Below are 21,361 nucleotides of genomic sequence, written 5' to 3'. Positions count from 1 at the left end.
TGTGCATCACAACATCCCAGACGTCCACCCTGCCGTGGTGATCAGCGCGTTCCATCAGAACATGCGAAACCGCAGGATGCGGGAGGAAATGGCGATGCGCAAGATCAGGGACGTCAGTGAGTTATATGCACTGGCCGACAAGTGTGCACATGCTGAGGAAGGGAGGAGACTCCCCGGAGAGAATGTAGGAGCGGGAGGATTTGACAGTGAAGATGCTGCCCCGGCAAGGAAAAACCGGCGGCAGAACAACAGGAAGAGGAAAGGCAAAGAGGTGCTAGTTGTTGAGCAGTCCGGCAACGGTGGTGGCGCCAAGAAAACCAAAGCTGGTGACTCCGGCAAGGAGGTTTCCGCGGAGGTGGCGATCGCCGACAAGCAGGACGGCACCAACAAGCAGTATTGCAAGATCCACCGCACCAAGGGCCATGATCTCCAGAGCTGCAAAAAAGTCGAGCAGCTTGTTGAGCAACAGAAAGCTGAATACGAGCGGCGCGACAAGGAGAAGGCCCAGGAAGGTGCTGGGGGATCCGGCAAGAAACGTCCCGGCCGAGGAGGACGCCGCGGCAAGGCCAAGCAGCGGCAAGGAGACAGACCTCCTCGTGGCCGCGACAAGGATGAAGATGACGACGAAGATGAAGACATGGATGATGAGGAGACTGATGAGCAGGAGTTCCAGAAAGCCACAGAGGTCTTGTGCGTTGACGGTGGTGCTTCTCTGCATACCTCGCACCGTCAGCTCAAGCAGTGGGTGTGGGAAGTTAATGCAGCAGAACCACCCGTCGAGTCACGCAAGCCTCTAAAATGGTCCAGCACGCCTATCATCTTTGATATTGAGGACCACCCTGATCGCATAACTGCAGTCGGGTGCTTGCCGATGTTGGTGTCACCAACAATCCGCAACCTCAAGGTCACTAAGATGCTAGTTGACGGTGGGGCCGGCTTGAACCTGATCTCCTCCGCAGTGCTCCAGAAACTCCAGATCCCTGACAGCGAGCTCGAAGAGACCGGTACATTTCAAGGAATCAACCCGGGAAGGAGCAAGCCGAAGGGAAAGATCACGTTGCCGGTAACATTTGGCAGCGAGCTGAACTTCAGGACTGAGAGGGTCACGTTTGATATTGCTGACTTTCAATTACCTTACAATGGAAATCCTTGGCCGTCCGGCACTCGCCAAGTTCATGGCAGCCTCTCACTATGCATACAACGTACTGAAAATACCAGGCCCGATAAGTGTCATCTCTGTCCCTGACGACAAGAAGGATGCTCTTATCTGTGCCGACAAGATCTACCGGGAAGCAGCAGCCGCAGCAGAATGCAAGACACTTGCCGCTGAAGCTCCCGGGGGGAAGAAGAAGACCAAGTCCGGCAAGAGCTCTGATGCCCACTCCGGCAAGCGCACCTCTTCGGAGTGCTGCGCTACCGTCGAGGACGCACCATCGAGCTCCACCGGTAAGTGTAAGAAGGCAATGGCAGCTCCACCTGAGACCAAGAAGGTGTCCGCCAAGGAGGACGGCACTGGTGGTACCTTCACCATCAGCGCCACTCTTGACCCCAAATAGGAAAGCGCGCTCGTTGCTTTCCTGCGGGCGAATGTCGACGTGTTTTCGTGGCAACCGTCTGATATCCCCGGTGTTCCCAGGAAAGTAATTGAGCACCACCTTGCCGTCTGTCCTCATGCGCGGCCCGTCAAGCAGAAAGTCAGGAAACAGGCAGTGGAGCGCCAAGAATTCATCCCAGAAGAAATCAAGAAGTTGGAAGCAGCAGGCCTTGTCAGAGGAGTGCTCCATCCCACGTGGTTGGCCAATCCTGTTGTCGTGCGCAAGGCTAACAGGAAACGGAGGCTTTGTATTGACTTCACTGAAGTTAATAAAGCTTGTCCCAAAGACCCATTTCCCTTGCCGCGCATTGACCAGATTGTTGACTCCACAGCCAGATGTGATTTGCTTTCATTTCTTGATGCATACTCAGGATACCATCAGATCTTCATGGCAGAAGAGGATGAAGAGAAAACCGCATTTATCACCGCGTGTGGCACGTACTGCTTCGTACGGATGCCTTTCGGTTTGAAGAATGCTGGTTCAACATTCGCAAGGGTAGTCCACCACGCTTTTGAGCCGCAGATGCACAGAAATGTGGAAGCCTACATGGATGACATAGTGGTCAAGAGCAAGAACAGGGCGACCCTGATTCAAGATTTAGACAAGACATTTGCAAATCTGCGCAAGATCAACCTCAAGCTTAACCCCGAGAAGTGCGTGTTTGGAGTCCCTTCCGGCAAGCTTCTCGGGTTCTTCGTGTCTCAGCGGGGAATTGAAGCCAATCCCGACAAGATCAAGGCCATTGAGCAGATCGAAGCACCAAAGCGCGTCAAGGATGTACGAAGGCTTGCCGATTGCGTGGCTGCTCTCAGCAGGTTTATCTCTAGATCTGCTAAGCGTGCCCTGCCATTTTTCAAAATTTTGAAAAAGGCAGGTCCAATGAAATGGACTCCGGAGGCGGAGGCTGCGCTGCAGGACTTGAAGAGATACCTGTCCTCCACTCCAACACTTGTCGCACCTAAGCCGCAAGAGAAGTTGCTGCTGTATATAGCGGCAACCAATCAAGTGGTTAGTGCTGCGTTAGTGGCGGAGAGGGAGGCAAATGATGAGCCAGCAACCACGGCAGATGCATCCAGCGACAAGCAAGGGGCTTCGCCGACAAGCTCTGGTCCCGACAGAGATGGATCTGCGCAGGAGCATGATAAGATGCAGAAGAGAATGGTTCAGCGTCCAGTTTACTTTGTCAGTTCCCTTCTACAGGGGGCTAGATCAAGGTACTCTGGTGTGCATAAGTTGCTTTTCGGCCTCCTCATGGCCTCGAGAAAGCTGCGCCATTACTTCCAAGCACATGAGATCACAGTCGTCACTCGCTTTCCGCTAAAGAGGATACTGCAAAATCCAGAAGCGACCGGCAGGATTGTCGAGTGGGCGCTGGAACTGTCAAGCTTTGGCCTCAAGTTTGAGAGCACTTCAACTATCCAAAGCAGAGCATTGGCAGAGTTCATAGCAGAATGGACGCCAACACCAGATGAAGAAATTCTAGAGACGAGCATCCCCGTCAAAGAGGCAAGCAAAGAGTGGCTGATGTACTTTGATGGTGCCTTCTCGCTGCAAGGCGCCGGTGCGGGCATGCTGCTTGTCGCGCCCACCGGAGAGCACCTCAAGTACGTAGTCCAGATGCACTTTCCCAAGGAGCAAGCAACCAACAATACTGCAGAGTATGAAGGATTGCTTGCCGGTCTCAGAATCGCAGCAGACCTTGGGATCAAGAAGCTCATTGTCAGGGGTGACTCACAGCTTGTCGTCCGCCAAGTGAACAAGAACTACCAGAGTCCATTGATGGAAGCATATGTTGATGAAGTGAGGAAGCTAGAAGAGCACTTTGACGGCCTACAGATGGAGCATATCCCAAGAGCTCAGAATGACATTGTTGATGGCCTGTCAAAGTGCGCCGCACTAAAGTTACCTGTGGAACCAGGGATCTTTGTGCTCAAGTTGACTCAACCATCCGTAACACCATCAACTGGACAAAGCAAGAAGAGGAAGTTGGTTTCTGGTGACTACTTTCCGGCAGAGCTCCCCGAAGCCGCCGCCAAGAAAGTCCCCAAGATCAACACCAAGGATGCTGAGGGGCAGTCTGCTCCGGCAAGCCTTATGGTTTGTTCCGTTGAAGTAGACGCTCCCGACAAGTTTTGCTCCGGCAAGCTTGCCGGGGAACATCAAGCTCCGGCAGGGCCGCAAGTCCTTGCCGTAGAAGCGGATGTTCCTGCAGCAGCAGATGTGCCTTTAGTCCTTGTTGTCGAGCCACAAGCTCCAGCATGGGCACAACAGATTGTCCATTTCCTTCAGATAGGAGAACTTCCCGAAGAGCAAGAAGAAGCGGAAAAAGTAGCCCGGCAGTCAAGTATGTACCAGTTTGTCGATAGCATACTGTACAGAAGAAGACTCAACGGTGTGAAATTGAAGTGTATTTGCCGGGAAGATGGACAAAAGCTGTTGGCAAAGATACATGGAGGCATATGTGGCCACCACATTGGCGCAAGAGCACTTGCCGGCAAAGCTTTCCGGCAAGGTTTCTTTTGGCCGACAGCCCTCCAGGATGCAACTACACAAGTAACCCAGTGTGAAGCGTGCCAGTTCCACTCCAAACAGATACACCAGCCAGCTCAAGCTCTCCAAACGATCCCTTTATCCTGGCCATTTTCGGTCTGGGGGCTCGATATCCTTGGATCTTTCCCCCGAGCTGTCCGGGGCTTTGAGTACTTGTACGTCGCAATCGACAAGTTCACAAAGTGGCCGGAAGTGCAGCCAGTGAGGAAGGTGATAGCGCAGTCAGCAGTCAAGTTCTTCAGGTCAATTGTTTGCCGTTTCGGGATCCCTAACAGGATCATCACCGACAACGGCACGCAATTCACGAGCCGCACCTTCATGCAGTACGTCCAAGACCTTGGCGCCAAGGTCTGCTTCACTTCTGTTGCTCATCCGAGAAGCAATGGTCAAGCAGAGAGGGCAAATGCTGAAGTGCTACGCGGGCTCAAGACCAGAACTTTCGACAGGCTATGCAAGTGCGGAAGAAACTGGATCGAGGAGCTGCCGGTGGTTCTTTGGTCGATCAGAACGACGCCAAATTGAGCCACTGGCCAGACGCCTTTCTCTCTAGTCTATGGAGCAGAGGCAGTTCTCCCCACGGAACTCGTATACGGATCGCCTCGAGTGCTCGCTTATGATGAGCTTGAGCAAGAACAGCTGCGACAAGATGACGCGTTGCTCCTTGAGGAAGATCGTCTTCAGGCTGCTGTACGAGCTGCTCGATACCAGCAAGCTTTGCGCCGCTACCATAGCCGCAAAGTTCAGGCCAGAAGCTTCGAGGAAGGCGACCTTGTTCTTCGGCGCGTTCAGTCCGCCAAGAATTCCAACAAGTTGATGCCGAAGTGGGAAGGCCCTTATCGGGTGAAACAAGTCACTAGGCCCGGCGCTGTCTGCCTTGAGACCGAAGATGGCATTCCGGTGAGCAACTCCTGGAACATAGAACATCTTCGTAAGTTTTTCCCGTAGGGCGCGGTTGCCGGAACCCGTTCCGGCAACCACCTTTTGTACAAGTCTTGCCGTTGTTGCATGTAATCCTTTGTACAAAGCCGGGCGCAGATCCCGTGCATAAATAAAACCCCATGTGCTCCGCGCAACTTATCCATTTCATGCATTAGTTTGTTTCTAGCATGCGTTATCTAACACTTTGTGCAGCACCTACATCCGGTAAGCAATAACGAGCCGAAGGGCTCCATATCATTATTTTCTCTTCTTTCTTTTTTTTCAACAAAGGAAAAGAAGGTTCCCTCGCACACAAGTTTGCCGGGGGGGAAGGAGAAGATTGTGGTATGGACCAGGCGTCGTTCAAGCAAAGTTTTGCCTTGCCGGGAAGCAAACGACAGAAAAGCTAAGTTGCCAAAGTTTGAGCAATTAGTTTTTAAATTTTTGAGTTATCTTCCTCGAACGACCCTGCTTTGTACGGAAAACCTGTGCGCGGAGGAACCAACTCGTGGCTAGTTGCGCCCTTACTTTGTTTCGAGTCCGCGCAACAACTTAAGTGTGCTGCATCTAGTCGCAACAAGGTTTCTTGTCGGAAGCAGCGCCGCCAGCAGGCTACTGACGTTCCGCACTCAGCGCTCGCGGCTCGGGTGCCTGCGCCGACAAGTTCCCTAGAAGCGTAGGGTAAAAACATACAAAGGAAGGAATCTAGTAGAGGAAATAACATAGCAATTGATAACAGAAATAAAGTTATATTACAAGATAACTTGTCGCAGCTCTAACAGACTGTTTTCATAACATGATTAGCAGCGACAAGGGAAAAGAAGAAATGGGCGGCCTAGTCTACGCGATCGCCCTCAACCCTCTTGATCTCGCTCACCTTGTCCACAATGGGTGCGACAAGGGCCTTGAGTGCGTCTCGATCGGCGTCTGGCGGCAAGGACTTGAGGACGTTGGTGAAGCTGAGGCCTGGATTGCGGAAGGCCACCTTCATCAGCACCTTCTGGAGAACCCCGACGCAGATTTTGCGCGACTCGTCGGCTAGCTGCTTTGGGATCCTCTCCCGGAGGCGCTGGAGTGCCATCGCCATGCCCTTGAAGAACAGGCTGAGCTTGGCCCTGGGTTGGAGATTCTTGTCGGAGGGATACCCAAAGTCCTCCATCCCCAGCTGCGCCAGCTCCTCGTCGATGACTGCGGCAATATTCACCAGACCCTCGGTCCAGTGCTCCACAGTATCTCTGAATGAGTTCTGGGTAACTGCGATGCTCTCCAACAGCGCCTTGTCAGCCTTGACCTTCTCCGACAAGGTCTTCTCCCGCTCCTTGGCGTCGTCCAGCGTCTGCGTCAGCGTGGCCAGCTTCAACTCCAGGTCTGCATTGGAATCCTTGGCGGCGCTGAGCTCCTTGCCCCTCTCAGCGAGAAGACCTTGCAGCTCACTGTGGGCGGCAGCATCCTTCTCACGCTCACGCTTGAGCGTGGCAAGCTCCTCGCCGCTCTTCCCAATGTTGGCCTCCATCTGCGCCACCTTCTCCTCCAGCTCTTTCTTGGCGGCCTCTACGGTTACGGCAGCGTCCTTTGCTTCCTTGAGCGCCCCGCCAAGTGCTTGCTCGCGCTCGGCGAGCTCCTCCTCGTAGCTGTCGAGGTTGGCCTTCCGCTGCACCAATTCGCCTTCTCGCGCGGACTGCTTCTCGGCGGCCAGCCTTTGTTCCTCCTCAGCTTCGACCTTCTCGAGAAGGAAGGCCGTGCGCTCCTCGGCGAGTCGCTCCCGCTCCTGTGCCAGGGACCAGAGAGCTTCTTGATTGTGGCCCCGGAGCTCCTCCGCGCGCTTCTCTATATCAACTCCCGCCTTCGCGACAAGCGCTTCCCGGGAAGCCAGCTTGGCTTGCTGTGCGCGGTAGAGTGACAGCAGCTTCCGCAGCAGCTGCTCCTCCTCAGGCTCGCCACTGCTGCTACTGGGTGCGTCAACCAACGACAATCCAGCGGAGGCGAGCACCTCCTCATCGAAAGTTTCCCCCTCGACCGGTGCCCTGGAGCTCGACGCCCAGGGTAGCTTGATGAAGATATCGTCGCCAGCCTTCAAGTAGGCGCCGGGCTGGGGCTCCTCGGAGCCCAGCTCCGCAGCAGCGGCAGAGGGATTGGCGGCCGGCGCAGCGCCTAGCGCTCCTGCGGCCTCAGGGTCATCAGTGCGATCGCCTGACCCCTCGCCGGCTTCTGCGGCGGCAGCCTTGGCGGCCTCCTCGCCGGCGGTCTCATCAGCACCGGCCCCTTCTTCGTTGGCGGCGCATCGTTAGTGCTGCCATGCACGCCTTCCTCGCCGGCGCCCTCTGTCTCCATTGGCTCAGCAGCAGATGGGTCTGAAGAACGAAGAAGGGAGAAAAATCAATCAAAAATCCAAGAGAACGGCGGGCAGAGCCCGCAATAGAAGAACAGCGCGAAGAATGGGGCGTTTGGAGCCAGTTCCGAAGCAGCGGTCGGGAGTACCCTCGTGCGCGGATGCGCCCGCGTCTCCGTCGCCCAAAAGAGGTAGAAGTACTCCCTCAGCTCCTTCGTGCCGAGCTGGGGGGAGAAGATCCCCCGCTCCTTCCGCAGCGCCACGAGCCGCTGCGCCTCGGCCGACTTCACGCCCTTTCCCTTGTCGGCTTTCGGAGCCATGGCGGAGGTGGTGGGGGAGGTCGACGGCGTTCGAGAAGAAGGGGGGGGAGCGGCGGAGGTTCGTGAAGATGGAGTAGTAGCAACCAGCGAGGGGGAACAAACTGCCCCTGTTTCCTCTGCTTATAAAGAGGGACGGGGCGGACGTTTCGCCCTTCCGAATAAAGAACCACCCATGATCTCTCCCACGACGCCGCATTCAACGCGTGCCGTTAGGGGAGAGCGCGGTGGATACGGAGCGAGATTCGGCGTGGCCTAGTCCGCGTGTGCCCATGCCCTGTCTTGGGCCAGGCCCAATAGCGCTCGGCACCGTGTCTGGCCCAGGCCCGAGGGCTCCTGTCGGTGTACTATAATAGGGGTACCCTAGTACACCGAACTTGTGCACGGGTAGTTGCAGCACCCCGCGGCAAGGCTTGCCGGGCGAACGCTAAGATCCTCCGTGGTTCCCTTGGAGCCATTCAAGAACAAAGTATTTAAGCTCAGGAGACAAGGCCCCGGCAAGAGGAGCTTGCCGGGAAGGACAACCAAGGCACTCCAAGGAACTTGCCGTGACGCGCCATGCGCTCCGGCAAGGCAACAAGGCCCCGGCAAGAGGAGCTTGCCGGGAAGACCAACCAAGGTACCTCGAGGCCCGGTGAGCGACAAGCTTCCGGACCCGACAAGATAACAGCAGCGGCAAGGCGCTTGCCGCGGCAGGCGGCCACTCTATGCCCACGCTCCAGCGCATCCACCAACGTGTCACTCTGTGGGCCTCTCCAGGCGCGCGTGGCGGGAGGCTGTGCAGCCAGCGGTGCGCAGTGGCATGCGAAGCTGACAAGATCGCCATCGTGGCAAACGGTGGCACCCCTAACGGCCCTTTTCTGCACTGTTTGGGCGACTCAGACGGGCATTTAATGCCCTTGTCCCCCGCCGTCAGGGTTAGGTAGGGTGCACTGTACAAGTAACTGTACCAACCACCTCGCTTTTTACATTTGTACCCTTCTCTGCGTTGCCACCTGTCGGTGACCCCTTTAGCGTATAAAAGGAGGCCCATGCGCAACGTAGGGGGGGTTCGACTGGTTCGGAACCCAGAAAAACACTACGCTCTCTCTCTGGAGCAAGAACACAAGATAATCAAACAAGTAGCAGTAGGAGTGTTATCTCTCCGGAGAGCTCCGAAGCTGGGTAAACTGCTCGTGTGCTTCGCCTCGATCTGCTCTTCGTGTGATCTCCGCCCCCCGCCGAACCGAAAGGGGCTCGGTCCGCCGGCCCCATAGATGTTCGTGGATCAGTTTCCCCGACAAATTCTTTCTAGACCTATTAACAGTCTTTTGCAAAATTAATTTGAGCTCTCTATTGCTCAACTCTACTTGACCACTAGACTGTGGGTGATAAGGGGATGCAATTCTAAGATTAACATCATATTTAGCAAGCATTTTACGGAAGGCACCATGAATAAAGTGTAAACCACCATCAGTCTTAAAATATCTAGGGACTCTAAACCTCGAGAAAATAACTTCTTTAAGTATTTTAATAGAAGTGTTATGATCAGCACTACTAGTTGGAATAGCTTCTAACCACTTAGTAACGTAATCAAAAGCAACTAAAATATGTGTGTATCCATTAGAGGCAGGAAAAGGTCCCATATAATCAAAACCCCAAACATCAAACGGTTCAATAACAAGAGAATAATTCATAGGCATTTCTTGACATCTACTAATATTACCAATTCTTTGAAATTCATCACAAGACAAGACAAACTTACGGGCATCCTTGAAGAGAGTAGGCCAATAAAAAACCAGATTGCAATACCTTATGTGCAGTTCTATCTCCAGCGTGGTGTCCTCCATAAGACTCGGAATGACACTTGCGTAGGATCTGTTCCTGTTCATGCTCAGGTACACAACGTCTAATAACACCATCTACTCCTTCTTTATAAAGATGTGGGTCATCCCAAAAGTAATGTCTCAAGTCATAGAAAAACTTTTTCTTTTGCTGGTATGTGAAACTAGGTGGTATAAACTTAGCAACAATATAATTAGCATAATCAGCATACCATGGAGTACTTCGAGAAGTACTTATAACATTTAAATGTTCATCAGGAAAGTCATCATTAATAGGTAGTGGGTCATCAAGAACATTCTCTAACCTAGACAAGTTGTCTGCAACGGGGTTCTCTGTTCCCTTTCTATCAACAATATTCAAATCAAATTCTTGTAGCAAGAGAACCCATCTAATAAGTCTAGGTTTGGCATCTTTCTTTTCCATAAGATATTTAATAGCAGCATGATCAGTGTGAATAGTTACTTTAGAATCAACAATATAAGATATGAACTTATCACAAGCAAATACAACTGCTAAAAGCTCTTTTTCAGTAGTACATAATTTCTTTGAGCATTGTCTAGAGTCTTACTAGCATAATGAATAACATTTAATTTCTTACCAACTCTTTGGCCTAGAGCAGCACCTACAACATAATCACTAGCATCACACATAATTTCAAAGGGTAAATTCCAATCAGGTGGCTGAACAACAGGTGCAGAGACTAATGCTTTCTTAAGTATTTCAAATGCTTCTACACAATCATCATCAAAGACAAATGGGTATATCTTTTTGCAATAAATTAGTCAGAGGCCGAGTAATTTTTGAGAAGTCATTAATGAACCTCCTATAAAATCCGGCGTGACCAAGGAAACTTCTTATACCTTTGATGTCCTTGGGACATGGCATCTTTTCAATAGCATCAACCTTGGCTTTATCAACTTCAATACCTCTTTCAGAAACTTTGTGCCCCAAGACAATACCTTCATTAACCATAAAGTGGCACTTTTCCCAATTCAAGAAAAGATTAGTTTCTTCACATCTCTGCAAAACTCGATCAAGATTGCTCAAGCAATCATCAAAAGAGGAACCATAGACGGAAAAGTCGTCCATGAAAACCTCACAAATCTTTTCACAAAAGTCAGAGAATATAGCCATCATGCATCTTTGAAAGGTAGCAGGTGCATTACCTAAACCAAAAGGCATACGTCTATAAGCAAAAGTACCAAAAGGGCATGTAAAAGTAGTCTTTGATTGATCTCTAGGCGACACAGTATTTGAGAGAAACCAGAATAACCATCTAGAAAGCAATAGTGTGTATGTTTGCATAATCTTTCTAGCATTTGATCAATAAAAGGTAAGGGGTAATGATCTTTCTTAGTAGCTTTATTTAATTTGTGGAAATCAATTACCATCCTATAACCTGTGATAATTCTTTGTGGAATCAATTCATCTTTATCATTAGGAACAACAGTAATACCTCCCTTCTTAGGGACACAATGGACATGACTTACCCACTCACTATCAGCAACGGGATAGATTATACCTGCCTCCAGAAGTTTGAGTATTTCTTTTCTTACCACTTCGAACTGGTTTGGCATCTGCTTCCAAATTTATTTTATGCTCACATAGAGTGGGACTAATGCCCTTAAGATCATCAAGAGTATATCCAATAGCAGCATGATGCTTCTTCAGAGTTTTCAATAATCTTTCTTCTTCATGCTCTGAAAGTTTAGCACTAATAATAACAGGATATATCTTCTTTTCATCAAGATAAGCATATTTAAGATTATCAGGTAGAGGTTTAAGCTCAAACACGGGATCACCCTTAGGTGGAGGAGGATCCCCTAGGATTTCAACAGGCAAATTGTGTTTTAGCATAGGTTCTTCTTTAAAGAATACTTCATCTATTTCCCTTCTTTCATTCATGAACATATCATTTTCATGGTCTAGCAAATAGTGTTCTAAAGGATCACTAGGAGGTACGGCAATAGAATCAAGACCAATAATTTCATCCTTACTAGGTAATTCTTCCTCATGATGTTGTTTACTAAATTTAGAGAAATTAAACTCATGAACCATATCATCCAAGCCAACAGTAACAACATTCTTTATGCAATCTATGGTAGCATTGACAGTATTAAGAAGGGTCTACCAAATATAATGGGATAAAAGCTATCTTGTGGGGGACCAAGAACAAGAAAATCAGCAGGATATTTAGTTTTCCCACACAAGACTTCAACATCTCTAACAATTCCCATTGCTGAAATAGTATCTCTATTGGCAAGTCTAATTGTGACATCAATATCTTCTAATTCAGCAGATGCAATTTCATTCTTAATTTCTTCATATAAAGTATGCGGTATAACACTAGCACTAGCACCCATATCACATAAGCCATGATAACAATGATCTCCTATTTTAACAGAAATAACAGGCACGCCTACCACAGGTCTATGTTTATCTTTATCACAAGGTTTAGCAATTCTAGCAGTTTCACCTTCGAACTGGATAACATGCCCATCAATATTATCAGACAAGAGATCTTTAACAATAGCAATATTAGGTTCTACTTTAACTTGATCAGGAGGTGTATAAGTTCTAATATTGTTTTTACAAACAACAGTTGAAGCTTTAGCATGATCTTTCATTCTAACAGGGAAAGGTGGTTTCTCAACATAAGAAGTAGGAACAATAGGATCATTATAAGTGACAGTCTTTTCTTCAACTTTAATAGGTGCAGCTACTTTTACTTCTATGGGAGGATGATATTTAAATCACTTCTCCTTAGGGAGATCAACATAAGTAGCAAAAGATTCACAGAAAGAAGCTACTATCTCAGAGTCAAGACCATATTTAGTGCTAAACTTACGGAAAATATCGGTATCCATAAAAGATTTAACACAATCAAACTTAGGTGTCATACCTGACTCCTTACCTTCGTCGAGGTCCCAATCTTTAGAGTTGCATTTAATTCTATCCAATAAATTCCATCTGAATTCAATAGTCTTCATCATAAAAGAGCCAGCACAAGAAGTATCGAGCATGGTGCGATTGTTTTCAGGAAGCCGAGCATAAAAACATTGCATAATTATTTCTCTCGAGAGCTCATGATTGGGGCTTGAATATAAAATTGATTTAAGCATCCCCAAGCTTGAGCGATGCTTTCTCCTTCGCGAGGCTAGAAATTATATATATAATTGCGATCACGATGAACAAGATGCATAGGGTAATACTTTTGATGAAATTCCAACTTCAATCTTTTATAGTCCCATGATCTCATATCATCACATAGCCTATACCATATCAATGCGTCTCCCTTCAAAGATAAAGGGAAGACCTTCTTCTTAGAAACATCATCGGGTATACCTGCAAGCTTAAATAATCCACAAACTTCATCCACATATATTAAGTGCTCATCAGGATGCTTTGTTCCATCTCCTGTAAAAGGGTTAGCTAGCAGTTTTTCCATCATACCCGAAGGAAATTCAAAAGGAGTTTCATTTTCAATAGGTTCAGTAGGTTGAGGAGCAACTCTTTGCTCTACTGGACGGTGTGAAGATACCCCGAACAAGCCCCTCAGAGAATTACTTTCCATAGTAACAAGTGACAGTAAATTTCAGCACACTATATAAATTTTTCATTACCAAATTCCACCTACCAAAGGCGCTACACTCCCCGACAACGTCGCCAGAAAAGAGTCTTGATGACCCACAAGTATAGGGTATCTATCGTAGTCCTTTCGATAAGTAAGAGTGTCGAACCCAACGAGGAGCAGAAGGAAATGATAAGCGGTTTTCAGCAAGGTATTCTCTGCAAGTACTGAAATAAGTGGTAACAGATAGTTTTGTGATAAGATAGATTGTAACGAGCAACAAGTAACAAAAGTAAATAAAGTGCAGCAAAGTGGCCCAATACTTTTGTAGCAAAGGACAAGCCGGAACAAACTCTTATAATAGGAAAAGAACTCCCCAGGACACATGGGAATATCGTCAAGCTAGTTTTCATCATGTTCATATGATTCGCGTTCGATACTTTGATAATTTGATATGTGGGTGGACCGGTGCTTGGGTGTTGTTCTTACTTGAACAAGCATCCCACTTATGATTAACCTCTATTGCAAGCATCCGCAACTACAACAAAAGTATTAAGGTAAACCTAACCATAGCATGAAACATATGGGTCCAAATCAGCCCCTTACGAAGCAACGCATAAACTAGGGTTTAAGCTTCTGTCACTCTAGCAACCCATCATCTACTTATTACTTCCCAATGCCTTCCTCTAGGCCCAAATAATGGTGAAGTGTTATGTAGTCGACGTTCACATAACACCACTAGAGGCTAGACAACATACATCTTATCAAAATATCAAACGAATACCAAATTCACATGACTACTCTTAGCAAGACTTCTCCCTTGTCCCCGGGAACAAACGTAATTACTCACAAAGCATATTCATGTTCATAATCAGAGGGGTAATAATATGCATATAGGATCTGAACATATGATCTTCCACCAAATAAACCAATTAGCATCAACTACAAGGAGTAATTAACACTACTAGCAACCTACTAGCACCAATCCCGGACTCTGAGACAAGAATTGGATACGAGAGATGAACTAGGGTTTGGAGATGAGATGGTGCGGGTGAACATGTTGATGGAGATTGCCCTCTCCCGATGAGAGGAGCGTTGGTGATGACGATGGTGATGATTTCCCCCTCCGGGAGGGAAGTATCCCCGGCAGAACAGCTCTGCCGGAGCTCTAGGTTGGATCCGCCTCGTGGCGGCGGAGTTTCGTCCCGAAAAGTTCCTTCTTATTTTTTTTCTCATCGAAAGACCTCATATAGGAGAAGATGGACGTCGGAGAGCCACCAGGGGGCCCACGAGGTAGGGGGCGCGCCCTAGGGGGGGGGCGCCCCCACCCTCGTGAGAAGGGTGTGGGCCCCCTGGCCGTCATCTTTTGCTAGGATTTTTCTTTATTTATTTTAAGATATTCCGTGGAGTTTCAGGACTTTTGGAGTTGCGCGGAATAGGTCTCTAATATTTGCTCCTTTTCCAGCCCAGAATTCCAGCTGCCGACATTCTCCCTCTTTATGTAAACCTTGTAAAATAAGAGAAAATAGCCATAAGTATTGTTACATAAAGTGAAATAATAGTCCATAATGCAATAAATATCGATATAAAAGCATGATGCAAAATGGACATATCAATCAACGGTGCCCTGGTGTTTGAAATTCATTCCCATTTCTTGCATGGGACTTAAGCATGCACCCAAGGACACATATTTGATTTTTCAACCAATTTATATGCACTGGAGCATGTGAATGTAGTTCAAATTTGAATTATTCACTTAAATGAATTGAAAACTCAGTTAATGCATAAACAAGTCGAAACGACCCCCACATAATCACAAAAATTCACACAACACTCCTGTTGTTCTATGTTGACACGAGAAAAAAATTGAAAGCAACAAGAGGCAATGGATATCGTTTCGTCCCCAAATGTGGGACGTTCCCTACCGAAAACCATCATGCTTGTTGTGAGAAACTCCGGTTTGTGAGAAGCATATACCCAAGCATGCCCCAAATGGGACAAATTTTGTACCATGACATGTTGACGCTGCTCCATGATAGCATACCAAGTTTCATGAATTTCACACGAGTTTTGGATTTACTAGAATTCAAAAACCAGGCATCTCAATGTTTTGCGCGCAATCAACGGTGCCCTGGTGTTTGAAATTCATTCCTATTTCTTGCATGGGACCTAAGCATGCACCCAAGGACAAAAATTTGATTTTTCAACCAATTTATATTTACCACAACATGTGCATGTAGTTCAAATTTGAATTATGAACATAAATGCATTGAAACCCCACTTAATTCATAAACATGTCCAAACGAACACCGAAAAATCACAAAAATTCACACAACACTCCTGCTGTTCTTTTTTGACATGAAAAAAATTTGAAAGCAATAAGAGGCAATAGATATCATTTCATCCCCAAAGGTGGGATGTTCCCTACCGAAAACCATCATGTTGTTGTGAGAAGCTCCGGTTTGTGAGAAGCATATACCCAAACCTGCCCCATATGGGACAAAATTTGTACCACGGCATGTTGATGCCGCTCAATGATAGCATGCCAAGTTTAATGAATTTCCGACGAGTTTTGAATTTACTAGAATATAAAAACCAGCCATCTCAATGTTTTGCTGGTAATCAACGGTGCCCTGGTGTTTGAAATTCATTCCCATTTCTTGCATGGGACCTAAGCATGCACCCAAGGACACATGTTTGATTTTGCAACCAATTTATATGCACTGGAGCATGCACATGTAGTTATAATTTGAATTATGCACATAAGTGCGTTGGAAACTCATTAATGCATAAACAAGTCCAAACGAACCCACCAGAATCACAAAAATTCACACAACACTCCAGTTGTTCTATATTGACACGAGAAAAAAATTGAAAGCAATAAGAGGCAATGGATATCGTTTCGTCCCCAAAGGTGGGATGTTCCCTACCGAAAACCATCATGCTTTTTGTGAGAAGCTCTGGTTCATGAAAAGCATATACCTAAATCTGCGCCAAATGGGATAAAATTTGTACCAAGGAATGTTGATGCCACTCCATGATAGCATGCCAAGTTTCAAGAATTTCAGACGAGTTCTGGATTTACTAGAATTTAAAAACCAGGCATCTCAATGTTTTGCCGGCAATCAATGGTGCCCTGGTGTTTGAAATTCATTCCCATTTCTTGCATGGGACGTAAGCATGCACCCAAGGACAGATATTTGATTTTTCAACAAATTTATATGCACTGGAGCATGTGCATGTAGTTCAAATTTGAATTATGCACATAAATGCATTGAAACTCAGGTAATGCATAAAAATGTCCAAACGAACCCCGAAAATCACAAAAATTCACAGAACATTCCTGTTGTTCTATGTTGACACGAGAAAAAAAATTAAAGCAATAAGAGGCAATGTATATTGTTTCGTCCCCAAAGGAGGGGTGTTCCTTACCGAAAACAATCATGCTTGTTGTGAGAAGCTCCGGTTTGTGAGAAGCATATACCCAAACCTGCCGCAAACGGTACAAAATTTGTACCACGGCATTTTGATGCCGCTCCATGATAGCATGCCTAGTTTCATGAATTTCAGACGATTTTTGGATGTACTAGAATTTAAAAACCAGGCAACTCAATGTTTTGCCGGCAATCAACGGTGCCCTGGTGTTTGAAATTCATTCCCATTTCTTGCATGGGACCTAAGCATGCACCCAAGGACACATATTTGATTTTTCAACCAATTTATATGCACTGGAGCATGTGCATGTAGTTCAAATTTCAATTATGCACTTAAATGCATTGAAAACTCAGTTAACGCATAAATAAGTCCAAACGACCCCCACAGAATCACAAAAATTCACACAACACTCCTGTTGTTCTATGTTGACACGAGAAAAAAAATTGAATGCAATAAGAGGCAATGGATATCTTTTCGTCCCCAAAGGTGGGACGTTCCCAACCGAAAACCATCATGCTTGTTGTGAGAAGCTCCCGTTTGTGAGAAGCATATACCCAAACCTGCCGCAAATGGTACAAATTTTGTACCACGGCATGTTGATGACGCTCCATGATAGCATGCCAAGTTTCATGAATTTTAGACGAGTTTCGGATTTACTAGAATTTAAAAACTAGGCATCTCAATGTTTTGATGGCAATCAACGGTGCCCTGGTGTTTGAATTTCATTCCCATTTCTTGCATGGGACTTAAGCATGCACCCAACGACACATATTTGATTTTTCAACCAATTTATATGCACTGGAGCATGTGAATGTAGTTCAAATTTGAATTATGCACTTAAATGCATTGAAAACTCAGTTAATGCATAAACAAGTCCAAATGACCCCCATAGAATCACAAAAATTCACACGACACTCTTGCTGTTCTATGTTGACACGATAATAAAATGAAAGCAATAAGAGGCAATGGATATCATTCCATCCCCAAAGGTGGGACGTTCCCTACCAAAAACCATCATGCTTGTTGTGAGAAGCTCCGGTTTGTGAGAAGCATATACCCAAACCGGCCCCAAATGGGACAAAATTTGTACCATGGCATGTTGATGCCGCTCCTTAATAGCATGCCAAGTTTCATGAATTTCAGGCAAGTTTTGGATTTGCTAGAATTTAAAAACCAGGCATCTCAATGTTTTGCCGGCAATCAACGGTGCCCTGGTGTTTGCAATTCATTCCCATTTCTTGCATGGGACTTAAGCATGCACCCAAGGACACATATTTGATTTTTCAACCAATTTATATGCACTGGAGCATGTTCATGTAGTTCAAATTTGAATATTGCACATAAATGCATTGAAAACTCAGTTAATGCATAAAAATGTCCAGACGAACCCCGAAAAATCACAAAAATTCACACAACACTCCTGTTGTTCTATGTTGACACGAGAGAAAAATTTGGAAGCAATAAGAGGCAATGTATATCGTTTCGTCCCCAAAGGTGGGATGTTCCCTACCGAAAACCATCATGCTTGTTGTGAGAAGCTCCGGTTTGTGAGAAGCATATACCCAAACCTTCCCCAAATGGGACAAAATTTGTACCGTGGCATGTTGATGCCGCTCCATGATAGCATGCCAAGTTTCATGAATTTCAGACGAGTTTTGGATTTACTAGAATTTAAAAACCAGGCATCTCAATGTTTTGCCGGCAATCAACGGTGCCCAGGTGTTTGAAATTCATTCCCATTTCTTGCATGGGACCTAAGCATGCACCCAAGGACACATATTTGATTTTTCAACCAATTTATATGCACTGGAGCATGTGCATGTAGTTGAAATTTGAATTATCCACATAAATTTATTGAAAACTCAGTTAATGCATAAACAAGTCCAAACAAACCCCCAGAATCACAAAAATTGACACAACACTCCTGTTGTTCTATGTTGACATGAGAAAAAAATGAAAGCAATAAGAGGCAATGGATATCATTCCGTCCCCAAAGGTGGGACGTTCCCTACCGAAAACCATCATGCTTGTTGTGAGAAGCTCCGGTTTGTGAGAAGCATATACCCAAACCTGCCCCAAATGGGACAAAATTTGTACCACAGCATGTTGATGCCGCTCCATGATAGCATGCCAAGTTTCAAGAATTTCAGACGAGTTTTGGATTTACTAGAATTTAAAAACCAGGCATCTCAATGTTTTGCCGGCAATCAATGGTGCCATGGTGTTTGAAATTCATTCCCATTTCTTGCATGGGACTTAAGCATGCACCCAAGGACACATATTTGATTTTTCAACCAATTTATATGCACTGGAGCATGTGCATGTAGTTCAAATTTGAATTATGCACATAAATGTATTGAAAACTCAGTTAATGCATAAAAATGTCCAAACGAACCCCGAAAAATCACAAAAATTCACACAAAACTCCTGTTGTTCTATGTGGACACGAGAGAAAAATTTGAAAGCAATAAGAGGCAATGTATATTGTTTCGTCCCCAAAGGTGGGACGTTCCCTACCAAAAACCATCATGCTTGTTGTGAGAAGCTCCGGTTTGTGAGAAGCATATACCCAAACCTGCCGCAAACGGGACAAAATTTGTACCGCGGCATTTTGATGCCGCTCCATGATAGCATGCCTAGTTTCATGAATTTCAGACGAGTTTTGGATGTACTAGAATTTAAAAACCAGGCAACTCAATGTTTTGCCGGCAATCAACGGTGCCCTGGTGTTTGAAATTCATTCCCATTTCTTGCATGGGACTTAAGCATGCACCCAAGGACACATATTTGATTTTCCAACCAATTTATATGCACTGGAGCATGTGCATGTAGTTCAAATTTGAATTATGCACTTAAATGCATTGAAAACTCAGTTAACGCATAAACAAATCCAAACGACCCCCACAGAATCACAAAAATTCACACAACACTCCTGTTGTACTATGTTGACACGAGAAAAAAAAATTAATGCAATAAGAGGCAATGGATATCTTTTCGTCCCCAAAGGTGGGACGTTCCCTACCGAAAACCATCATGCTTGTTGTGAGAAGCTCCAGTTTGTGAGAAGCATGTACCCAAACCTGCCCCAAATGGTACAAATTTTGTACCACAGCATGTTGATGACGTTCCATGATAGCATGCCAAGTTTCATGAATTTTAGACGAGTTTCGGATTTACTAGAATTTAAAAACTAGGCATCTCAATGTTTTGCCGGCAATCAACGGTGCCTTGGTGTTTGAAATTCATTCCCATTTCTTGCATGGGACCTAAGCATGCACCCAAGGACACATATTTGATTTTTCAACCAATTTATATGCACTGGAGCATGTGCATGTACTTCAAATTTGAATTATGCACATAAATTTTTTGAAAACTAAGTTAATGCATAAATAAGTCCAAACGAACCCCCCAGAATCACAAAAATTCACACAACACTCCTGTTGTTCTATGTTGACATGAGAAAAAAATGAAAGCAATAAGAGGTAATGGATATCGTTTCATCCCCAAAGGTGGGACGTTCCCTACAGAAAACCATCATGCTAGTTGTGAGCAGCTCCGGTTTGTGAGACGCATATACCCAAACCTGCCCCAAATGGGACAAAATTTGTACCACGGCATATTGTTGCTGCTCCATGATAGCATGCCAAGTTTCAGGAATTTCGGACGAGTTTTCGATCTACTAGGATTTAAAAACCAGGCATCTCAATGTTTTGCCAGCAATCAACGGTGCCCTGGTGTTTGACATCCATTCCCATTTCTTGCATGGGACTTAAGCATGCACCCAAGGACACATATTTCATTTTTCAACCAATTTATATGCACTGGAGCATGTGCATGTAGTTCAAATTTGAATTATTCACATAAATGCATTGAAAACTCAGTTAATGCATAAAAATGTCCCAACGAACCCCGAAAATTCACAAAAATTCACACAACACTCCTGTCATTCTATGTTGACACGAGAAAAAATTAGAAAGCAATAAGAGGCAATGGATATCGTTTTATCCCCAAAGGTGGGACGTTCCCTACCAAAAACCATCATGCTTGTTGTGAGAAGCTCTGGTTCGTGAGAAGCATATGCCCAAACCTGCCCCAAATGGGACAAAATTTATACCAAGGCATGTTGATGCCGCTCCATGATAGCATGCCAAGTTTCATGAATTTCAGACGAGTTTTGGATTTACTAGAATTTTAAAACCAGCCATCTCAATGTTTTGTCGGCAATCAACGGTGCCCTGGTGTTTGAAATTCATTCCCATTTCTTGCATGGGACCTAAGCATGCACCCTAGGACACATATTTGATTTTTCATCCAATTTATATGCATGGAGCATGTGCATGTAGTTCAAATTTGAATTATGCACTTAAATGCATTGAAAACTCAGCTAATGCATAAACAAGTCCAAATGACCCCCATAGAATCACAAAAATTCACACGACACTCTTGTTGTTATATGTTGACACGATAATAAAATGAAAGCAATAAGAGGCAATGGATATCATTCCATCCCCAAAGGTGGGACGTTCCCTACCGAAAACCATCATGCTTGTTGTGAGAAGCTCCGGTTTGTGAGAAGCATATACCCAAACCTTCCCCAAATGGGACAAAATTTGTACCATGGCATGTTGATGCCGCTCCATGATAGCATGCCAAGTTTCATGAATTTCACACGAGTTTTGGATTTACTAGAATTTTAAAACCAGGCATCTCAATGTTTTGCCGGCAATCAACGGTGCCCTGGTGTTTGAAATTCATTCCCATTTCTTGCATGGGACCTAAGCATGCACCCACGGACACATATTTGATTTTTCAACCAATTTAT

Source organism: Triticum dicoccoides, chromosome 4A (assembly GCF_002162155.2).
Source record: "Triticum dicoccoides isolate Atlit2015 ecotype Zavitan chromosome 4A, WEW_v2.0, whole genome shotgun sequence".
NCBI classification, from domain to species: Eukaryota; Viridiplantae; Streptophyta; class Magnoliopsida; order Poales; family Poaceae; genus Triticum; species Triticum dicoccoides.
Note: the sequence above shows the minus strand (reverse complement) of the source record.